The following is a 21,494-nucleotide window of genomic DNA, read 5'->3' on the forward strand; positions in this document are numbered from 1 at the left end:
GCTGGCAAAATGAATAACCACGCACTTACCGACATTAATCTGCATCTGCCATGCACTTGACCTGTCTAAATCACAGTGCAGCATCACAAAATCCTTCCCACAGTTCACACTCTGAGTAAATATTTGTTACCGGTATACTTGGGGATATTACATTCATTTGCCCATTTGAATTTGTATTTGTTGTGAAACATATATTAGTAAAAATATTAATTAGTTCATCAGTTCTAAACATCTAATATGTCGTGTCAAAGCACCGTCCACGGTGCTACAAAACCTGCCATTGCTCGTGACTCACAAATGACGGATTTGTACCTTCTCTTTCTTCATCCGCTCTGTTCTCTAACTGTAGCACCGCACAGCCACCAATCCCACGTGTACACAGAAATTCTCCCAAAATCAACAAACACCCCAACTGAGAAACAAGCTTGATTCAACGATTCCTCCATTGGCATTGTGACAGAGTTGTGCTTAGCCCTGCTGTTAATCTTAAAAGGGTTGAGAAATGACGTACAAGAATGTTGTCCAAATTTCGGGAGTTTCAGCTGCAGGGTGGGTTCGAATCGGTTATGGGCTATTTTCCCCTGAGCATCAGAGGCTGAGGGGGACACTGATGGATATTGACAAAGTCATTCAGGGCCTGATTAAAGTGATCAGCCAAGATATGTTTTTCCAAGGGTAGGGGAATCAGAAACAAAAGGGCATAGGTTCAAGGTGAGAGGGGAAAGATCCAAAACGGTTTTTGAAGTGTATCATATTTATGTTGAGGATGGCGCGTATACAGGACAGGCTGTCAAGGAATGTTTCACGGGTGGGTACAATGAAAACATTTAAAACGCATCTAGATGAACAGGAAGGATTTAGAATGATATGGACAAGTTGCTGGCAAAGTGTACGAGATCAGTTAAGGATATGCTGTCAGCGTGGCCGAGTAGGATTAAAGGGTATGTTTACATGCTGTATGACGCTATCATTATGAGGCAACAACTCGATGACTGCACTCGTTGGGGTCCCGGTAATGAACAAAATTCCTGGTGTATGTCAAAGTGAGTGTAAATACAGCAGCTCAGTGAATGGATAAAAAAAAAACTGTTCTTGGACAATGCGCGAGAAGAATTGAGCATAACATTCAGATTCAATGCTTGGTAATGTTTAGTGCTTGAATTTTCTCAATAGGTTAAAAATTAGAATGAAAGGGAAGATCACCATTTTCTCGAATGGTTCTCTGAACCGAGCCTGGGTCACGGCGTAGATCCCAGCGTTCGTGCAGCAACTCAGCATCTGCAGAATGAAGCCGATTTCTTGGAAGCGCGGAAGCAGAGGCAAAGTACTACTCAGGTCACGTATCCGCTTAACTAAATTGTTCACAGTGAACACTGCCCACAGCAGAATGAAATTGACAGAAATAGCAAAAAGTAAAATTATGGATTTTCTTCGGCTCTCCATCTCAGAGTCTCTGGGATTTTCCCCATTCAGTTGAGTCCGGAGTTCTCCTGCGGTCTCTGCTGCTCACGAAAAAGTGTCTTATGGTGAAAATGTTGACCAGCAGAATCAGCGCAAATGGGACACAGGGTGTGAGAATATAATGAACAATTTCAACTGCAACCCATAGCATTAAATTAGGATCAGAGACAGACATACCACAAAACATACGATAATTGCCAAATCCATACTTACTGTTATACATAAAATACCAGGTCGAGTTATTTAAACAGCTCAGCAACGTCACTGCTCCAAGGATCAAAGTCACTGTTTTCTCTCTGCAATATTTCGTTTTCAGCTTCTGGCAAGCAATAGCCACAAATCGATCGAACCTGAATGCCACGGTGAACCAGACAGAACAGTCAGTGACTGCATAAAGAAGGACAGCGTGAATTTTACACACATCTATTTAATCCAGGAAAATGATGTCTTCTGGATAAAGAACAGGGATATATCTCCATATCAAGTCGAGGATCACCACCAGTAGATCTGCTGTGGCCATGGCCACGAGGTAGCGAGTGACAGACGTAGAGACTCCACAGTTTCCACGGGACGGTTCACAATGGTCACTAAATTAACTGAGATAAATAACATGTTTATAATGGAACAACATGCACGGTGTTGGTAACCCCACAATTCAGCATTTATCCCCGTAACCGCATTGTACATCATCTGCAAGTTACACTGGAGCCTCCAGAAATTTCAAACCATCTCCACCATTACCTCCAAGAAAAGATGCTTAGGATAAAGGGAATCCAAAAACCTGCACGCTCTCCAGTGAACCATGCATTATCAAATCAAAATCAAAACCCAGGAACCCCATTCCAAATGTCAAGATCGGGGCCCCTACACCAAAGGGATTGCACCAGTGAAAGAAGGAACCTCACCAATACTTTGTCTGCAGCAGTTAGTGGCAGATGATAAATGCTGCATAATCAGAGTAGATATGTGAGCTGCTGCACGTGTCTGACACAATATAGTCAAGAGAGCGAGTGCATTAGTACGTATGTGAAGAATGTGTGTTCATGCTTGTGTACATGACTGAGTGTGCATTTGTAACATCATGAGTACCTATGTGACGGTTTCTTTGCAAGTGTGAACATGGGGAAGCACGAGTTTGAGAGTGAGTGTATGAGTGGAGGTGCGTGATAGGTAATGCGCATAAAAGTGAGTTTCGGTGACTTTGTGAATATATGTGTATTGAGAGAGAGAAGGGTCAATGAATGTGTGCATGCATGTGTAAGGGTGAGCGAGAGAGTGTGTCAGCGAAATTTTCCGCGACAGAGACAGAGTGCCTGGAAGCGAGAGTGTGTGCGTGACCATTGAATTGAATATGAGTGCACGAGAGGGAGAATGTTTGGGTGAAGATAGAGTGTGCGTGAGAATGGATGCGTCAGAAATTCTGTACACGAGAGGCAGACTTGCACAATGTTGAACTGTGGAAGAAACAGGAGCATCGAAAGGAGACCCACATAGACACGGGGAGAATGTGCAAACTCCCCACAGAGGCCCAGGACATGAATCTAACCCAGATCCCAAGCGCTCTGAGGCAGCATTGTTCACCACGTGCTGTCCGAAGACGGGGGAACAATTCAAGAGAATCAGAAAAGAGTAGAACATAATTTGGAGAATTGATATCAGAGGATATCACTAACGAGGGACACTGACAACAGCAAGTACTGGGAAGTATATCCTCTCGATCTTCTTAAATATGCATTGTATAATAGCTCTCTCGTTATATATTGAAATTATAATCGCCAAACCCATGATGCCTATTCCATCAACGGTTCAAAGGTAATTATGTATAATGCAGCCAGTACACGTTCGTACCAGTAAAGGGGAATCTTTAAATACAGCCGAAAGAACAGTTCCTAAGAGACATTTTTCTTTTTTTTTTTCTGAACTGGCATCGAGTCATCATGAACACCTGAGCTGTGTTAAAGAATTGTTCATTGTGTTTCCAGCCACTGGGCAAATGATTCAAATTAACTTATTTCAATTCAGATGTATTTTTCTTTTAATGAATCTGAAATACTCTGATGGAAATGAATTCTGAAACTTGCAGGTGTTTCAGTCACTCGTTTAACAAACACGAGTGTGGGAGGGCAGGTGCACAACGTATTTTTTAAAAGTGTACATCATTCTGTATTTTAACTCATACATTGGAATCGGAAGAAAACGAACTATTTTTAAAGATCAAAGATTGTTGAAGATACATTTAATAAACAAGTTATCTCACACTCATTGTAACTGTTATCTGAACAGCTGCTTTTTCAAGCAATGGAGGCTTAATTGCAGAGGAGCTGACGCGAACGATTGCGGGAGTGTTCTAATATAATTCGAACTTTGTCCAACAGATTGGAATTACTATCAGAAGCATATGCAATACAGAGAGAAAAGTCGATTAGTGCCCAACCTCTACCATGATCAAAGCCAACCAGCAAATTATATGAATCGCATTTCCCTGTACTGAGCCGTTGTACTGCAAGTCTTGCCCTTGTCCGTTAATACTTGTTAAGTATCTTAAGGATTTCTGCCTATAACACTTGCAGGCAGTGCCTTCCAGTTCCTTAACACCATTTGGATGGAGCAATTCTGCATCCCATCTCCTCTAAACATCCTCACCCTGAACTTTAATTAATAACCCAAGTTCTCTGACCCTCCTTGGTGGAACTCAATCGACCCTGCCTCTGCCCCTCATATCTTTCTCATATCCCAATCATGTCCCCACCACCCCCAATCTCCTCTGGTATGCAGTAAACAACGTCAGTCTGTCCCATCTTACTTCATAACTAAATTTCTCCAAAGCAGGCAATATCCTGATAAATGTCTTCAGCAACATCCTCATAAACAGAGAGTGAATCAAAGCTGCAGAAAATGAGGCTGCTGAGGAAGGCTTGTCTAATGGATGGAAGCCTGTAACAGAAAGGAGCAATCACTTTATTTTGTGTTTTCAATAGACGCCCCAATAACAGGAGAGGAGTGGAAGAACAGATTCGACAGCAGATTATTAAAGGTACAAATTTAACGGAGTTGATGTTATAGTTGACTTCAATTTCCCCAATATTGTTTAAAACCACCCTCGTGCAGATGGCCCAGATGGAGCTGATTTGTCAAATGTGTCGAGGCGTCATTTTGACTCAGTACATACATAGGCCGACTGCGGTGGAGGCCATCTTGGATTTCGTGCTCAGCAACGAGCCAAGCCAGTGGGCAAACATTTCAGATCTCTCAATGGGCAAGCATTTCAGTTACAGTGACTATAACTGCCTCGCCTTGACCAAAGCCATTGAGAGGGATAGGAGCAGACAGTACAACAAGGTATTTAATTGCTGGAGGGTCATTATATTGCTACCATTCAAGACCTGTGTTGGGTAAATTGGGAACAGTTGCTCGATCAGAAATATACAACAGAAATGTGGAGGCTGTTTATGGAGAATTTGTTGCGAGAGTGAGATATATTTGTCCCACTGAGAGGACAATCAGTGATAACAGCAGAGGAGCTTTTCGTCGAAAGGAAGAAGGAAGCCTACTTATATTTGAGGAAACACGGATCTGACACAGCTCTAGAAGATTACAAGGTAGCTTGGAAAGAACTCAAAAAGCATTGAGGAGAAATGGAGGGGGTAAGAAAAAGTCTTGTTGGGAAGTATTAGCTAAAATGCAAAAGCATAAGACATATACATGAGGAATCAGTGATAGAGTAGACCAATCAGTGATAATGGAGGGAACTTTTGCCTGGAGTCTGAACAGGATGTGGAGGCCCGAAATGGCTGTTATGCTTCAGTATTGAATAGAGATAGGGATCTTGTTATGAAGTTGAAGGTGTAACTTTAAGAGAGAAGGAAAGCTGCCAACCACTTGTCATGTGACTGACAAGGGAAACATTTAAAGTTAAGATGTAACCTTTGTCTGTAACCTAAAGACCTCAAATGTTTTCATATCATTGCTAATTGCGCCAATCAGGTTAAATTATGGCTCAAGGTGAAAAAACCCGATCAAATTGAATTTTGCTGCTTTGACAATATCGAACCAAAGACACGATCCAATGTTTGGGTTATAAAAAGTAGGTTTTTTGGACAGTTCGCCAGAAAGAGCACGAACTATCACTTGAAAGACTGCTATCACCACACTCTCTGTCAAAGATAACTTTTTCATATGAAACATCTATGCAGCACATGATCGAAGGCGACCCAGGAAGAAAAACAAACAGAGGAAGATGGACAGTGGAAATGACTGCCATTGTCTGGTTTTGAACATTGAATTTGGATAAATTTAATCGGGTTTTATTGGAGCAGTGTATTGTTACAGCTTGGGAAGTCAATAACAAATCTTTAAGAGAAAAGAGACATATACTTGTAAATAGTTGTTGTTTAATGTTCACGTTTATTGTTAAAGAATTAAATCGATATTTTTTGGTAAATCGTGGAATTTTGTGCAGTTCTCTGACATTGATACTTTAGCAGATTATGAGTCGAAGTGAGTTTTTCTGTGTATTAGCTTTAATTAGCAGAAGCATTTCCTACCGTGCTGTGACAGTTTAGGGGTTTGGTTATGTATACTGGACAGATGCACACAGACCCTGTTAGAGATTTTGACAGATTTGAACAGATTTTTGGTGTGAAAGATCCTAGCAGATTTGAGCATTTGCCAATTAGTGTGCTAGATCTTTAAATGAAACATAGATGAGATAATTTCTCAAATTTCAGTTACTTGCGGTTAATTAAATTAAAAATGGGAGAAATGGCTCTTAAAGTTGCGAAAGACGTTCTGGGATTGAAGATGTTTCCCAAATTTGCCAAGAACATTTAGAAAGAAAAGAGCATACTTTTAGAATTAGTGAAGAGGGTAGAAATTCCTTTAATCAAGGATGAAAGTAAATCTAAAATGTTAAGGGAGTGAATCCTTGGAGTGAGTCCACAGAAACACTCAAGTGCAGTAAGTTAGAAAATACAAGTTACAATTGAGGAAAATGGATTTAGAAGATAAATAAAGAGAGAGAGAGTGAAAAGGAAAGAAAGAGAAGGTTCTTAACTGAACAGAGAGAGAAGAAAGGTGTGGACAAAGTGAGAGAGAAGAAAGGCAAAAGGAGAGAGAAGTTGAAATTCAGAAATTGCAATTAGGTCAAGAAAGTCAAGTTAACAGGATGGAGATGAAGAGACAAGGTAGTGATAGACACAAACATGTTAAACACTACCACGTTTTGATGAGAAAGTTGTCGAAGCTTTCTTTATTTCATTTCAAACATAGACAAGGCAAATACAGTGGTCAGTGAAATTGTGCGTCATGCTGGTTCCGTCTAAACTTGGAGGCAGAACCTTTGAGGTATTTGCAATGCTATCAGATGAGTGGTCAAGAGATTATGAAGAGGTCAAATGGGTTGATTTGAGTGCTGGATACATTGGTAACAGAAGTGTACAGACAGCGGTTCAGAAACATAATGAATAAACCAGGTCAGACTTACTTTGAATTTTGAAAGAATTAAACATAATGATCTTGATAGATGGGTGCGAGACTTAAAAGTAGATAAGACCAATGAGGTTCTCAGAGAGATACTTTATGCTGAAAATGTTTAAAACATCAGATGCAGAGACAATAAGAATTCATGTGGATGAACAGAAAGTTCAAGAAGTGACAAATGTAGCAGAGGTGGCAGGTTGGTGCATATGGTAAAGTTTAGCTACTGGAAGACTTTCACCCTGTAAGCGATAGAAATTGGGAGAAGGGCAGATCATCTACTACGAAAAAAAGAGTAGAGAACACTAGTAATTGTTTACCACAGGTTAACAAAAGAACCCAAAAGGTGTGAAAAGGAGATGAAAGGCTTCAGATTTTTTTCTTTCTGTGGTGAAGTCACAGCAGTGTTCGTTAAAGAAAGGCACTGTGTGAAAAGATGCGGTAAAAGAGGCTAGGCTAGTAGTATTAGTGAATGTAGCAAAGGAAACCCCAAGAAACGACGAGAAGCTGCGGGAGAGTGCACAGCCCAGGAAGGGGCTGGGTATGGGGTTCATGTCTGATCTCTATCAAGTATTCGCCTCAATGCGTAAGATTTGCTCAGGAAGAACAGACAGAGAAGGAAAGTAGGTTTTAATTTTGTGAGATACAGAATCTAACCAGTTTCAAATAGTACGAGTTGAACTGTTACCCGATAAAGTGGCAATTTCTGGGATAGATGGGCAGAAATTCAGCGTAGAGCTGAAAATGTGTTGCTGGAAAAGTGCAGCAGGTCAGACAGCATCCAAGGAGCAGGAGAATCGACGTTTCGGGCATGAGCTCTTCTTCAAGAATGAGGAAAGTGTGTCCAGCAGGCTAAGATAAAAAGTAGGGAGGAGGGACTTGGGGAGGGGCGTTCGAAATGCGATAGGTGGAAGGAGGTTCAGGTGCGTAGCCTATGTAAGGTCAGGTTGGAGTGCCCACTCAAGACTGGAGAAGTAACGTGGGAGTGATTGACAGATTGTCAGTTCCAGGAATTCAGTTTGTTCTTGGGAATAATTTTGCAGAATCTCAGGTGGGAGTGACACCACTTGTTTTGGAGGAGCTCCATGACGACCAGGAAACTGAGGAGTTAAAACCAAAATACACTGGAATTTTCCCAGACTGTGTAGTATCCAAGTTCCACTACCATAAGTCAAAGGCCGAAGCAAAAAATAAGGAGAGAAATATACTGCCGTTCAACAACAGGAGACATTTGAAAAGTTACATGTAAGTGTCAAAGATAATCTTGTTTGGTGGGATAAATAGAAGAATTGTCATTTTGTTCTTGTGAAACGTGACTGAACTGCATAGAGTCTGTTGAGGAACCACTGCTTCGACTGACCCATGATGTCTGCCTGTTCCCGTGAATGGAACTCATTTCTTGCTATCTTGACTGTAATTTTTCTCTCCTTGTCCAGTCCCTTCACAGTTTGATACATGATTCTTCTGAAACATTTTTGAAGTTTCAGTTATTTATATTTTGCCTGCACCAGCTGTCTCATCACCTTCTACACGTCCACTCCCCCATCAGATTGTTTTAGGGTTGTCCGCTTCTTTCCGGAAAGAAGGTCTAAACAGTCCCCGTCCGCCATCTGCCCCCTCTGCTTATTGAGCATGTCCTTACTTCGAACAACTTCTCCTTCAATTCCTCGCAAATTATTCATTATAAATATGTGGCCATGAGGGCCAACGTGTCTGTCCCTTTCTGGGCTATGTGGAACATTCCTTGTTCCATTTACATTCAATTCCCTCCGCACAAATATTTATCTGCTCCATCGATGACATCATCAGTGCTGCTTCTCCCTCTCGTTTGGAATTGGAGAAGTTTATCAATTTCAAAGTCAATTTACACCATCCTCTCTTCCTCACCTGATTCATCTCCAACCCCTCTCTTCCATTCCTCGACATCTCCATTAAGATTTCAGGGGATAAGCTGGTCATTGATTTTCAGTACAATTCCACCGACTCCCAGTTAGCTTGACTGTGCATTCATAAACTCAAATTTCTGCAAGGACGCCATTCCATTCTCGCAGTTTCAATATCTTCATTGCAACTGTGTTATGGATGCCACCTTCCATGAGTGGGGGATCGGTGATGTGATCAGAAACTTCTCTGCTTTTTACCAAAAGAATATTCGACACCACCCATCGAACACAGAACATGTGATTGTGGACAATCACCTGATGAAGGAGTGTCGCTCCGAAAGCTAGTGTGCTTCCAATTAAACCTGTTGGACTATAACCTGGTGATGTGTGATTTTTAACTTTGTACACCCCAGTCCAACACCGGCATCTCCAAATCATGATTAATTTCAGCGAGTCTTCTACTGTTGCAGGCCGTTCCACGCCCCCACTACTCTTGGATTAAAGAAACTACCCCGATATCTGTCCTAAATCTATCACCCCTCATTTTAAATCAATGTCCCCTTCGTTTTAGTTTTAACCATCTGAGGAAAAAGGCTGTCATTGTGCGCGCTATCTAACCCTCTGAGTATCTTATAGGTCTCGAATACGTCACCTCTCGTCATTCCTCTCTTCAACGAAAACAGCTCCTCTGTAAATTTCGTCTAAACTCTTTCTAGCGCTTCCACATCCTTCCTATAATGCGGTGACCAGAACTGTACGCAATACACCATGGATGTGTACAATTAATGTCATGTACATCGAGCTCCTCCAACAACAATATGGACTTTAAAGTCAATGAAATACAGAGTTAAAAAGGCAAAGCAGCTCAGGCTGTATCAGAGAAGCAGGGAAGTTGAGTTTCGGGTCGGGCACCTTATCACCAAAATGTTCTATAATTTACACTCCACCAAGTTCCATATTTGAAGGACCATCAGCCATTATTTCTGCCACCTCTCGCAGGATGCAATAACCGTACACACGTTCCCCTCCGTCCTTGTCTCATTGTGCATGGACTGTTCCTTTAAGGACATGCTGATCCACTCTTCCATTCTCAACACTTCCCAAAGACACTTTCCATGCAATCGCAGAAGGTCTCTTAACTTCCAGGTGAACCAGTTGATGTTAACAGCTAGCAAGGTTGATCTCCAACATGAACCTTGCTAGATGTTTTTCAACCAACGTGATTAATTAATAAAACATAAGCTCTATTTTTGGAAGTCTTCGTTTTCACAAGAAATGAAAATATAAATTTGTTAATAATGAAATTAAGGCAAAGAAAAGAAATGTGTTCAATTTCCGTGTGACACAGATTCAAAGACGTTTCAGTACAATTCGAAATATATCAAGCATGGAACACCATACAAACATTTTTGCAATGCCAAGGCACTTCACCACTTGCCGAACTTACTTTCAAAACGGAATAATTTTGCTGTTCGTTATCATACTTTTGATGGGCTCAAAGTGATATACATGCATATAACAGAAACGTATCTGTTGCAGCTGTAGATTATGTTTGCTTTTTCTTATTAGCATGCTCCTGCCATAACTCTTCCAGTGCGATGTTAGTTCTAACATAGATTTTTGTTTTAGCTTTAAAAGACTGATTTCCACCAATCGTATCCTCAACACTCTAATCTGGGTTTAATAATAAATTTTAGATTGAAGAAAATGTAATTAATTGAAATGTTTTCTTAGGAGTTCTCCTTAGCACATGCGACCTCATCAAAAGACTTCCTAGCATTTTGGATCATGATACTTGCTTCTCTCTCAAATGACCTCTCAATCAGACTGAATCTGTAATAGTTTACCCGACGACTTCTCAGTAACTCTCTAGGACTTAAGTGTCTTCTTCTGATTTCGGATTATCGGAATTGTAGTTTTATTTTAAACAAGTTGTGAACACCTTTGCCAAAGACAAGCCATTAAATTTAATTTAGGATTAGAGAAACCCAAGTTGCAGTAAATGCTGTTATTAAAATGCATTAACATGAATCAGTTTTTCAGAATACGTGCTTTGAGAACACTATCGTATTTTGAAATACCCCAGAATTTCACACCATGAAGTTTTCACCGTGAATTATTAGCATGATAACATTTTATTATAGCCATTCACTACATTGTGGTGTGTGTATTGCAAAGAGCCCTTAGATTGCTGTCATTATTTTAGATAACTAGCATGAAAATTAACAAACAAGTAAAAGCTGAACGAAAACGCAAATTGGAGATCTTAAAACCACCAAGATCTGTCTTTGAGGTGATATATTGTTTGGTGTTAATGTTGATTTATTGCACTCAATTAAATCAGCTTCTGATGTTGGAAAGTTATTATCTTCCAGTGATGTTTGCAAGTGTGCACCTGGAGTACTTCATACAGTTTCGGTCCCCTTACTTGAGAAGGGATGCAGTCGAATTTGAGACTGTCAGACGCGATTCACGCTATTGATTGCAGAGATAAGCGTTTGTCTTACGAAGTTAGATTTAGCTTTTTAAGCCAATACTCTCTGGAGTTTAGAAAAGTGAGAGAACAACTAACTGAGGGACAGCACACCTTGTTTTATCCGGCACCTTATAAACCCACGTCTTTGATAAATCGAAAATATATTGAATTGAAATGAGTTTTTATGCTGAAAATGAAATACAGCAGTGATATTTATACACCCTGCAGCATATTTTTGTTATTTACTGCGTGTTTTTAAATTGAAATTAGGACTTGTATCGATGTTTCTAAATTTGTTATTCGAGTATTTTGATGTCTCCAATTTTTTCAAACCTGCGACTATGTGCCCTTTCGTTTCCCCAGAATATTTGATCAAATGGCACACTTCCTGGTTCCATACGTGTCTGTTAAGAATATATTTGCTGCTGTTCAAGATACTGAAGGGGATTGATGAAGAGAAGGTATTTCCTGAAGTGGAGGGAATCACGAATGAGAGGTCATAAATTTTAGGAAAATATTTACGTGTATAATATATTTATCACACAAATGTGGAGAAATTTATTCCCTCATAGGATTGTCAATCTGTTGAATTCACTGATTCAGAATGCATTCGATGCTGGGACATAGAGTAAATCTGGTAACCGTTTGAAGGGCGATGGAGAGAGGGCAGGAAATGATGTTGAGATTAGCTGTGATTGTATCAAATCGCATAAAAGTTTCAAGGGTCTGAATTTCCTACTTCTGTTCATAGTTCTTACATTCACCCAATTGTTGTTGAGGCAGTATGTGTATTGGTGTGAAGAATAAAACATTTAAAAGATGGGTGTCAAATGAAATGACAGTTATGGAAGAGAATGTGGATTTCAGGGCAAAGGTCCTTTTACTACCATTGGAAAATATTAACAACTGAAAATGTTAGTGATCAAACACTGTCACAGTCTTGAAAGGTGGCTCAGAATCTATTTTTTGCCAGATCAGAATTGGAGGCAAGCATAAGAGTCTGCACATATCAACAAAAAAAGCTACCCGGTGTTTTAAATGTTTAAAGTTGTGAAAACGTCTTCAGAAACTACAGACAGATGGATTTTATGTAAGATAGCAAAGGTTATCACTGGTGAGACCACACTTGGAACATTGTGTCCAGTTCTGGCTGCCTACTGTAGGAAAGATGCAGAGGCCTTAGAGAGGATGCAAAGAAGGTTTACCGGGATGCTGTCTGGATTGGAGGGCTTGTCATTTGAGGAGAGGTTAACTGAGCTCGGACTGTTCTTTATGGAGAGAAGGCAGGTGACCTGATAGAGTTGTACAAGGTAATGAGAGGCATCGACGGAGACTTTCCCCCAGTGTAGGACTTGCTGGATCGAGAGTGCATGGTTTTAAAATATTAAGAGGAAGGTATAGACGAGATATCAGAGGTAAGTTCTTTGCGCAGAGAGTCATGAATGCATGGAATGCATTGCCAGCTGTAATGGTGGAAGCAGAGTCATTGGGGACTTTTAAGCTCCTGCTGCACATGCACGTGGACAGCAGTGAATTGAGGGGTGCGTAGGTAAGGTTATTTTATTTTACATTAGGATTAATCCTCGGCACAACACTGTGAGCCAAAACGCCTGTTCTGTACTGTACTTTTCTATGTTCTAAGTTTGTAATTGCAACTTCCAATATTAGCTGCCGTAGATGTAATAAAATCCAGGAAAGCCTCAGCGAGAATCGAACTCACAAAACCTCTTTTACAACAGCAGTCATCGTTCTACTGAGTACAAAGCGCATGAGTTGGAATTTTCTGATCGATTGAAATATAAAACTGGGATTCTACGGATTAAAGTGTAAAATTTCTATTAAATTTTATAAGTAATGCACTGTTAACAACTGAACGCAGCGACTGGAGAGAGGGGTAGGTTAGGGTGTTTAAACCACATGACAATCAGTTTATGTTTTACTTCTCAAACTGGAGGAACTAAGCATTGACCCAAACAATAGGCACATATCCCTGACCCATTGTTCCCAAATACAACTGATAGAAAAAACTTCAAATGTAGCCAAAAAGAAGATTTTATCAATAAACTCCCGCTGAGACGAAACTCTTTCGCCAGCTCCATGCCTTAGTACCTATTTCAGGAATGCTGCCATCACGATAAGCGTGCAAGGCAAAACTCCAATTTATGATCATTTGGAAAAGCATAGCTTGATTATAGGCAGTCAGCAATGCCTTTGTGAGGGGCAGGTCATGCCTCACAAATCTCATTGAGTTCTTTGAGGGATTGGCGATACAGGTTGTCGAAGGTCAACTAGTGGATCTGGTCTTCAGCAAGGCATTTTATAAGGTTCCCCACAATAGACACATTCATTCACAGTAGAGGTATGGGATACAGGGAGATTTTGTTGTTTGGATTCAGAATTGGTCGGCTGACAGATGGCAGAGAGTGGTTGTAGATGGTCAGTATTCTACCTGGAGAAAACCTGGTGTATGGTTTCCCGCAGGGCTCTGTTATGGGTATCTGCTCTTTGCAGTTTTTATAAATGATTTGAATGAGGAGGTTGAGGGGTGTGTTGGTCTGTATGCCGATGACACAAAAGTTGGACGTGCCGTTGATAGTATCAAAGGCTACTGTAGACTGCAGCGCGACATCGACGGCTTGCGGAGCTGGGTTGAGAAATTTCAGATGGATTTCAACTTGAAAAAATGCGAAGTGATGCATTTTGGACGTCGAAATTAATTCCTGAATATAGGATTAAGGACAGGAATCTTGGCAGTGTGAAGAAAGAGCGGGATCTTGGTGCTCAAGTGCACAGATCCCTAAAACTTGCCAAACAAGTGGATAGCCTTGATAAGAAAGTCTATCGTGTTTTGTCTTTCCTTAACAGGGGATAAAGTTTAAGAGCCGCGAGGTTTTGCTGCAACTCTGCAAAACCCTGGTGAGACCATTTTTGGAATAATGTGTCCAATATGGTTGCTCAATTATTGGAAAGTTGTGGAGGCTTTGGAATGGGTGCACAGGAGGTTTTCCAGGATTCTGCCTGGACTGGAGAGCTTGACTTCCGTGGAGAGGTTGACTGAGTTCAAACTTTTCTCTCTGGATAGAAGGAGGAAGAGAGATGACCTGATCGAGCTGCACAAGGTAATGAGAGACATGGAACGAATCGAGAGTCAGAGAACTTCCCCAAGGTAGGATTGACTGTCACGATTGGGAATAGTTTAAGGTGTTACGGGGAAGGCATAGAGGAGACGTTAGAGGTGAGATCTTTATGCAGAGTGGTGTGAATGCGTGAAATGCGTTGCCAGTGGTACTGGTGGAAGCAGAATTATGAGGGATATTTTAGTGACAGCTAGAATGCAAATGGACAGCAGTGAATTAAGGAGTGCGTAGGTTAGGTTATTTTATTTTAGATTATGAGTAATCCTCAGCACAACATCGTGGGCCGAGGGACCTTTACTGTACTGTACCTCTCCATGTTCTATGTTTATGCTTATTCCTCCCTGACAGGTGGTAGATTGCAGATTCCGAACATGCCTAATCAAGGTTAAGTGTTTCTTATCCGCTCCTGTGATTTGAAGCTCAAACAAGAAAACAGGGAATAAGTATTCCTCCGCTTTCCTTTTCACTGCCAATCACAGTTGGCAAGATTCAAACCTTTACGAGTAAATTCCAATGGATTTAAAAACAAACCACCTTTACCACTCTGCCACGGCAACGAATGGCGCACTACCGACCTGCCTTTCAAGATCTCTCTCCTTGTTGAGCAGAGAAAGTGTGAATCATTTTTGAGTTTATTTGAATTCAATCACCACGGCTTCGAAAGGGTCAAATGTAGGGACATGTTGGGTCTGGGCGTTTCATCCCAGCAGTCGGAATGGGGTTCAGTTCAACACAAAAACAGAAATTGCAGGAGGAACTGAGCAGGTTTGACAGCATCAGTGGAGAGAATATCAGAGACAAAGTTTCAGAGCTTCTTCATAATTCTGCCAGAATTCTGTTTTTCTCCCACAGGTACTGCCAAACGTGCTGAGATTCTCTAGCAATTTCTGTTTTTGTTTCAGATTCCCAGCATCCAAAGTCCTTTAAAAATTCAAAGTTTGTGCGAAGATTTGTAGCTCGGGAGCTCGTTGTTGTGGTTCTGTTCGCCGAGCTGTACGTTTTTGTTGCAAACGTTTCGTCCCCTGGCTAGGCGACATCATCAGTGCTTGGGAGCCTCCTGCGAAGCGCTTCTTTGATGTTTCCTCCGGTGTTTATAGTGGTCTTTCCCTACCGCTTCCCGTTGTCATTTTCAGCTGTCCGCTGAAGTGGTTGGTATATTGGGTCCAGGTCGATGTGTTTGTTGATGGAGTTTGTGGATGAATTCGACTGGGACAACACTACTATCATAGGGCAAGCCAGACAGAGAACAGCCAGGGAATTCCTAGAGGCATGGCATTCATCCACAAACTCCAGCAACACACTCCACCTCTTCGAATCACAGAATCGCCACACCTTGCTTCCTGCCGGCTATATGCTGTAATTCATGCTGGCGGGCAGCGTGCCACAGCATGCGCATAGATAATGTGCATTGTGAGCATATGTGTCGCGAATGATGTCCAAAAGATCACAGGACTGAAGTCTCCCGAGAGAGGGAAAGAGATAGATGACTGATGGTACTTTAACATGAGGATCACTGTGCCTCAGGCGACAGGCAAGGTTAAGAATTTCGGACTTTTATAGTAATCTCAGCTGGTACAGGGATGGTGTCACTCTGCATCACAAACCAACCCTCCACCCAACTAAGCCAATCTATTCCCAACCATTACACAATATGCAGTCGATGGTGGTCTGACGGCACTGGGATCATTAATGTCTTGTTCGAAAAAAACATCTCATCGACACTCCAGGAATGTGTCCTCTGTGATATTAGTAATGAGTTGATTTCATTGATTTCTATGCCTACTTAAGTCACTCGTAATAACCAAACAAGCATAAGATATTGAAGCAGATTTAGACTAATCGGTGCACCGAGTCTGTTTCACCATGTGATCGTGACTGATATATTTCTCAACCCAATTTTCCTTTTGTTTGCCTTTTCCCTGACGCGGCATCCCCAACCTATGACAGCCAATGAGTTCCAAAGAATCACCACCCTCTAGTTGAAACATTCCACATCATCTCATTTAAAAACGGTTATCCCTTCACTCTGAGGCTGTGCCCTCGGTTTCAGCTATGTCATACCCTTTGAAGCATCTTCTCCACATTGATTCAATCCAGGTCCCTCAGTCTGCTGTACATGGAGTCATTTCCTGAGACAACACGGAAACAGATCGCTTCATTCAACCAGTCCATGCTGACCATCGTCTGAAACTACAGTAGTTCCACCTGCGTGTACTTGGCCCATATCACTCTAAACTTTTCATATTTATGCACCTATGCAAATGGTTTGTAAATATTGATTTGGAGATGCTGGTGTTGGAGTGCAGTGTACACAGCTAAAAATCACACAACACCAGCTGAGATTGTAACAGGTTTATTTGGAAGAACTAGCTTTCGGAGCGCTGCTCCTTCAACAGGTGGTTGTGGACTATAAATCGTAAGACACAGAATTTACAGCAACAGTTTACAGTGTGATGTTACTGAAATTATACATCCAGAAAAAAAAAACCTGATTGTTTGTTCAGTGTCTTATCTTTTAGAATGGACGTGTTGGTTTCAGTTCTTGTAAATCCCAGAACATTTAACAGTCACAATTCCAAGTGTACTTTAAAAATTGGTATCATGTCGGCCGAGATAATACACTTAAGGTTTGAGCTGCCTTGCGTGATACTGCCTATGTCACAATGGTCAGACTAATTCTAATATAAAAAATGGATTTACGGAATCTTACATGGATTCATGCAGTTTTTGAGTAAATTGTAATTCTGCGAGTTCAAATTCACCCCAGAAACGAGTATATGCAAGTGTGCATGTGGGTGTATGGGGGTTGAGGGAGGGTTATGAGTGTCTGTGACAGAGTGTGCGTACTTCTGTGAGTGTAAAGGGATACAAGTCTGTGAGAGGGTACAGATGTGAGTGTGGGAGTGTATGTGTGAGCATATGAGAGAGAGTCTGTGTGAGTGTATGGGTCTGTAGGACTGTGTGCTTGTGTGTATCTGTCTGTCTGTGTATATAGTGCACTGTGGTCACCTGTAGTGTGACATGAACACAAGGTCCCGGGTGAGGCCATCCCCATAGGCTTCCAAACTTCGCTATCAGCCTCTAGTCGGCCATTGTTCTTTGTTGCCTGTCTCGACGTCCGCCTTGGCAAAGGCATTAACTGTGCAGATGGTCTCTCTCTCTCCTGCACTGTCCTCACCACGTGCTTCCTTTGTCTGTTCTTCTCCCTTGAAAACTGCTGTCGTTTTGCCTTATTTTCCAAAGTTCCAAAGCAATGCAGCAGCACATGAATCAGTAATTGCTGCTCCAGGAATTCTAGGAAATCACCTCCAGCACCTAAGTTACCTCAAAAAAGGAGCAGGTGTTACAGTCAGAAAATTTTCCCTTCCTCCATCTTGAGTTACTCAGAATCCCCATTTTAGCAAATATAATTGACTGTGTCAAATGTCAAACTTATCTTCTCCACATTGTGGATTGACATTCCAGCTCTCAAATGCAACCTGTTTTGTTTCTCTGCATTACATTTCATTCCATTCCATCTGTCGGTAATTGTTAGTGACTGGGAAATATGACTGTACTCCCCTCCAGCCTCCACAACCACTCGCTCCACTCGTTTCTGTCTCGTGGTCAATGTCATACTCATTCTGATTTTGAACAAAGACATTGTGCATATCACAAGTGGATTTGGACTGAAGACAAAAATGTAAGTATTGCTGCTTTAAAGCAAATAAACTGCAATAGCATATTTGTCAGTTTCATTAAAGAGTTTACTGAAGAACATAGTGAGTTAAAGATGCAAAGTTGCCTTATTAGAGCTGTATGAGGAACGTGCAGATCAACTATGCCTAGCGACAATCTACTGGTTAATAGTTGTTCTCGTGGAGGAGAAATCAGCACAGTAAGAACCTCTTGACAGCTTTTCTTTTGCGGGGTGGAGTCATGTGGTTACAGCATTGCATACGGACAACACAGCGGAATAATCGAGCTTGCAAAAAGAAAACATCCACGTTCTCCCTTACCACTGACTTCGTTATAACAATTGGCAATGGGAGGTGAAAACAGTGTGACCATCCAATGCAGTCCAGTTACTATTGCGATCTGAAAACGAGGACCTGAGAGGGTTTAATCGGATCTGTTTGTTCAGTGACTGTGATTGATAACAGTCTCCGTGGATTCTAAATGCAACTGGAGGTTTTCCCGCTCATATTTGTCAGGGACTTCTTTCAATGCATTACTCAATTGAAGCAGCAGATGCACCGGCTCCAAATCTAACAGGGACCAACAGCTGCAGAGAGAGGCAGTGGAAAGATCAGAATCTGAGAACAATGGATTGGAATGTTTCAACAATGGATCAGAACCTGAGAACAAGAGGCTGGAATGTTATCTTAATGGACAGGAGCTTATCCTCGGGTCTTATCTGGCTTTCCTTGTCATGGTCAACATTACTAGATCGGTCATACGGTGTACTGATGATTATTCAGGCGGGTTACTATCCCATCCTCGCTATTTTTGGTGTTCCTGGTAAGTCTCTCGATCTCTGTCCATTTATTAATTGCATAAACTATTATGAGATTTATTGTTAATCTTATTATCGATATTTGGAAAAAATGGAATTATTATCTTCAGTTTAAATTTCAAACTCCATTCATTTTTCGCACGCGTCAGACCTCTCAGTCACCAACATCTGAGAACATGACTGTTCACAAACCCGACGGCCCTTCTTGCCCAGAATCGATTTATGTCTCGGTAGATTTACCATCAATTCACCTGTCTAGTACAAGCTCCATATTACCCCGAACTCCATGTCTGTGTCAGTACTGCGACTGAATAAACCATTGTCTCCACTTTGGTAAAATTCATACTTTCTCACTTCAGCTCTGATTCCAGCCACCCTTCCAGTTAAAAATATTTTGATTAAAAATGTGTTCATGTCTCTAAATGTTCTTCATGATCGGGCTATTGTGTCAGTATCTGGATTAGTGGTGCTGGAAGAGCACAGCAGTTCAGGCAGCATCCAAATAACACTAATCCAGAATCTGGTTTCCAGCATCTGCAGTCATTGTTTTTACGTTATTGTGTCAGTATAGTGATATCGCTGAGCATTTAATTCAGAGGAACAGTTTGTTACATTAAAAACACGGTTTCAAATTCTACCACAGTTGATGGCAGAACATGAATTCAAATGAAGAATTCGTATAAAAGCGAATTTCTCGAATACCGATAATAAAACCAGCAATATTTTGTCTGAAATCCTGTCTGTTTCACTGATCTGCATTGGTAGAGAAGTCTAACGTTATTTCCTGGTCTGGATTAAGAATGACCTCAGACCAACATCAATGTAATTGGTTCTGTACTGCCTTAGGAATGGTCACAGGCAACGACAGTGATAGTCAACAAATGCCCTTGCTAGCGATGCCGACCCCTCATGAAATAAAAATAAAGTTTAGGTCCAAGAAAGAAAGGTGCTGAACATAGTTAGAAATTGCTAGAAAAAACTCAGCAAGTCTGGCAGCGTCTGTGTTAAAAAACCTCAGCGTTAATACTTCTGGTCCAGTGACACTTCCTCAGAACAGATCTGAGAAAGGGAATCCAAATCCAAAAAAGTTAACTGACTTTTTTTCACATATGCTGCCAGATCTGCTGAGATTTTCCAGCAACTTCTGATTGTGTTGCTGAATAACAACATCCTCAGTTCTTTTGGTTTTTAAATAAAGGACTGGAGGTCTGAAAACAACAACAACATAGAAAAACAAAACGTGCTGTGTAAATGGAACAGGTTTGGCAGTCTCTGTCAAGAGAAAAACAGAGTTAGCATTTCAGAGTCCATTTACCATACAGCAGGACTGAAAGCAGCTGGAAAAGCATGTACTTGATGCTGATGACAGGGATATTTGACATGCAGGGGAAAGAGTGAGTTGAATGGATGGTCAAAGAGAAAGAACGATAAAAAAAAAAGCGAACAAAGGTATTGTTGATGATCAGCTGAGATGGGAATGAAATGTGAGATTTAATTAATTTTTCGCCTTTTCCCATGTTCTAGCATATAAGTCCTTTATAGGTATATGTACAAGTCCCTGTTTAAAGTGAGTTATGTCCAATTTGTCTCTCTTCCCTAAGTATGGTCATCCTCTTGCATTCATTAATTGAAATTGAATATCGCTCACTGCGCCAATATTTCCTTCCATTTCATACGTTGCTTTGAGAAGGTAGTGGTGAGATAATTGAAATACTACAGTCCGAATAATAAATTTCTAGTTGTTCCAGTTTCACGTGTTTGAGATTTCAGAGTGTTTGATATAACTGAATCGCTGGTTTGCAATTTCAGAAGGCAACTAAGAGTTAACCATATTGCTGTGGGTCTGGAAGCAAATGTCGGCCAGACCAGGTAAATATGGACTTTTTTTTTCCCTTGAAGGACATTAGAGGCTCCGGTCAGAAGAACGACACAAGAAGGCATAGAACATTCTGGAACTCGTAACCTGGCTGTAATTCAGAGAGACTGAATTCGATTTTATTTTGTTATATGAATGGGATTTTGCTTTTCTTAATTGGAGAAGTGTACCATTGCATTCTTGGTTTGTTTGGGAATAGTTAGTAGAAGCGAATTTTTAAAATTAATTTGGTTAATTTGTTTATTGCTGAGTTAGATAAATTAAGTTTTACTTGATGATTTTAAAGTGAGTGTCTGAGGCTTAATTTATTTAATCACTAGAGGTTGATGAAAGAACGTTACACCACATTTCACGCACAACTGCTGCTCCTCTTTTGGCGATTTATTTGTTCCATTTCTCAGTGGGAAGGAGTAAACATCTGCTTTATGACAGAATCAGTCGCTGGAGTACGGGATCTAGACAGATCTGAACAGATTAAGGGTATGAAAGATCCCAGCAGATTGAAACATATTTGTGTACTCGTGTCTTGCATCGTTAAAAAAACCTAAAGTGAGAAATGGAAAATCTCTTTAATTTCAGCAGATTGTTGTTAGTTAATCTAAAAATGGGAAAATGGCTTTTATAATTGATAAAGGGCATTTGGGGATCGAAGATACTTTCAAGTTTGCGAAGAAAGTTGAGAACAAAATGT

This window comes from Chiloscyllium plagiosum, unplaced genomic scaffold (assembly GCF_037043375.1).
Source record: "Chiloscyllium plagiosum isolate Xiang-an unplaced genomic scaffold, Cpla_swu_hap1 HiC_scaffold_52, whole genome shotgun sequence".
NCBI lineage: Eukaryota > Metazoa > Chordata > Chondrichthyes > Orectolobiformes > Hemiscylliidae > Chiloscyllium > Chiloscyllium plagiosum.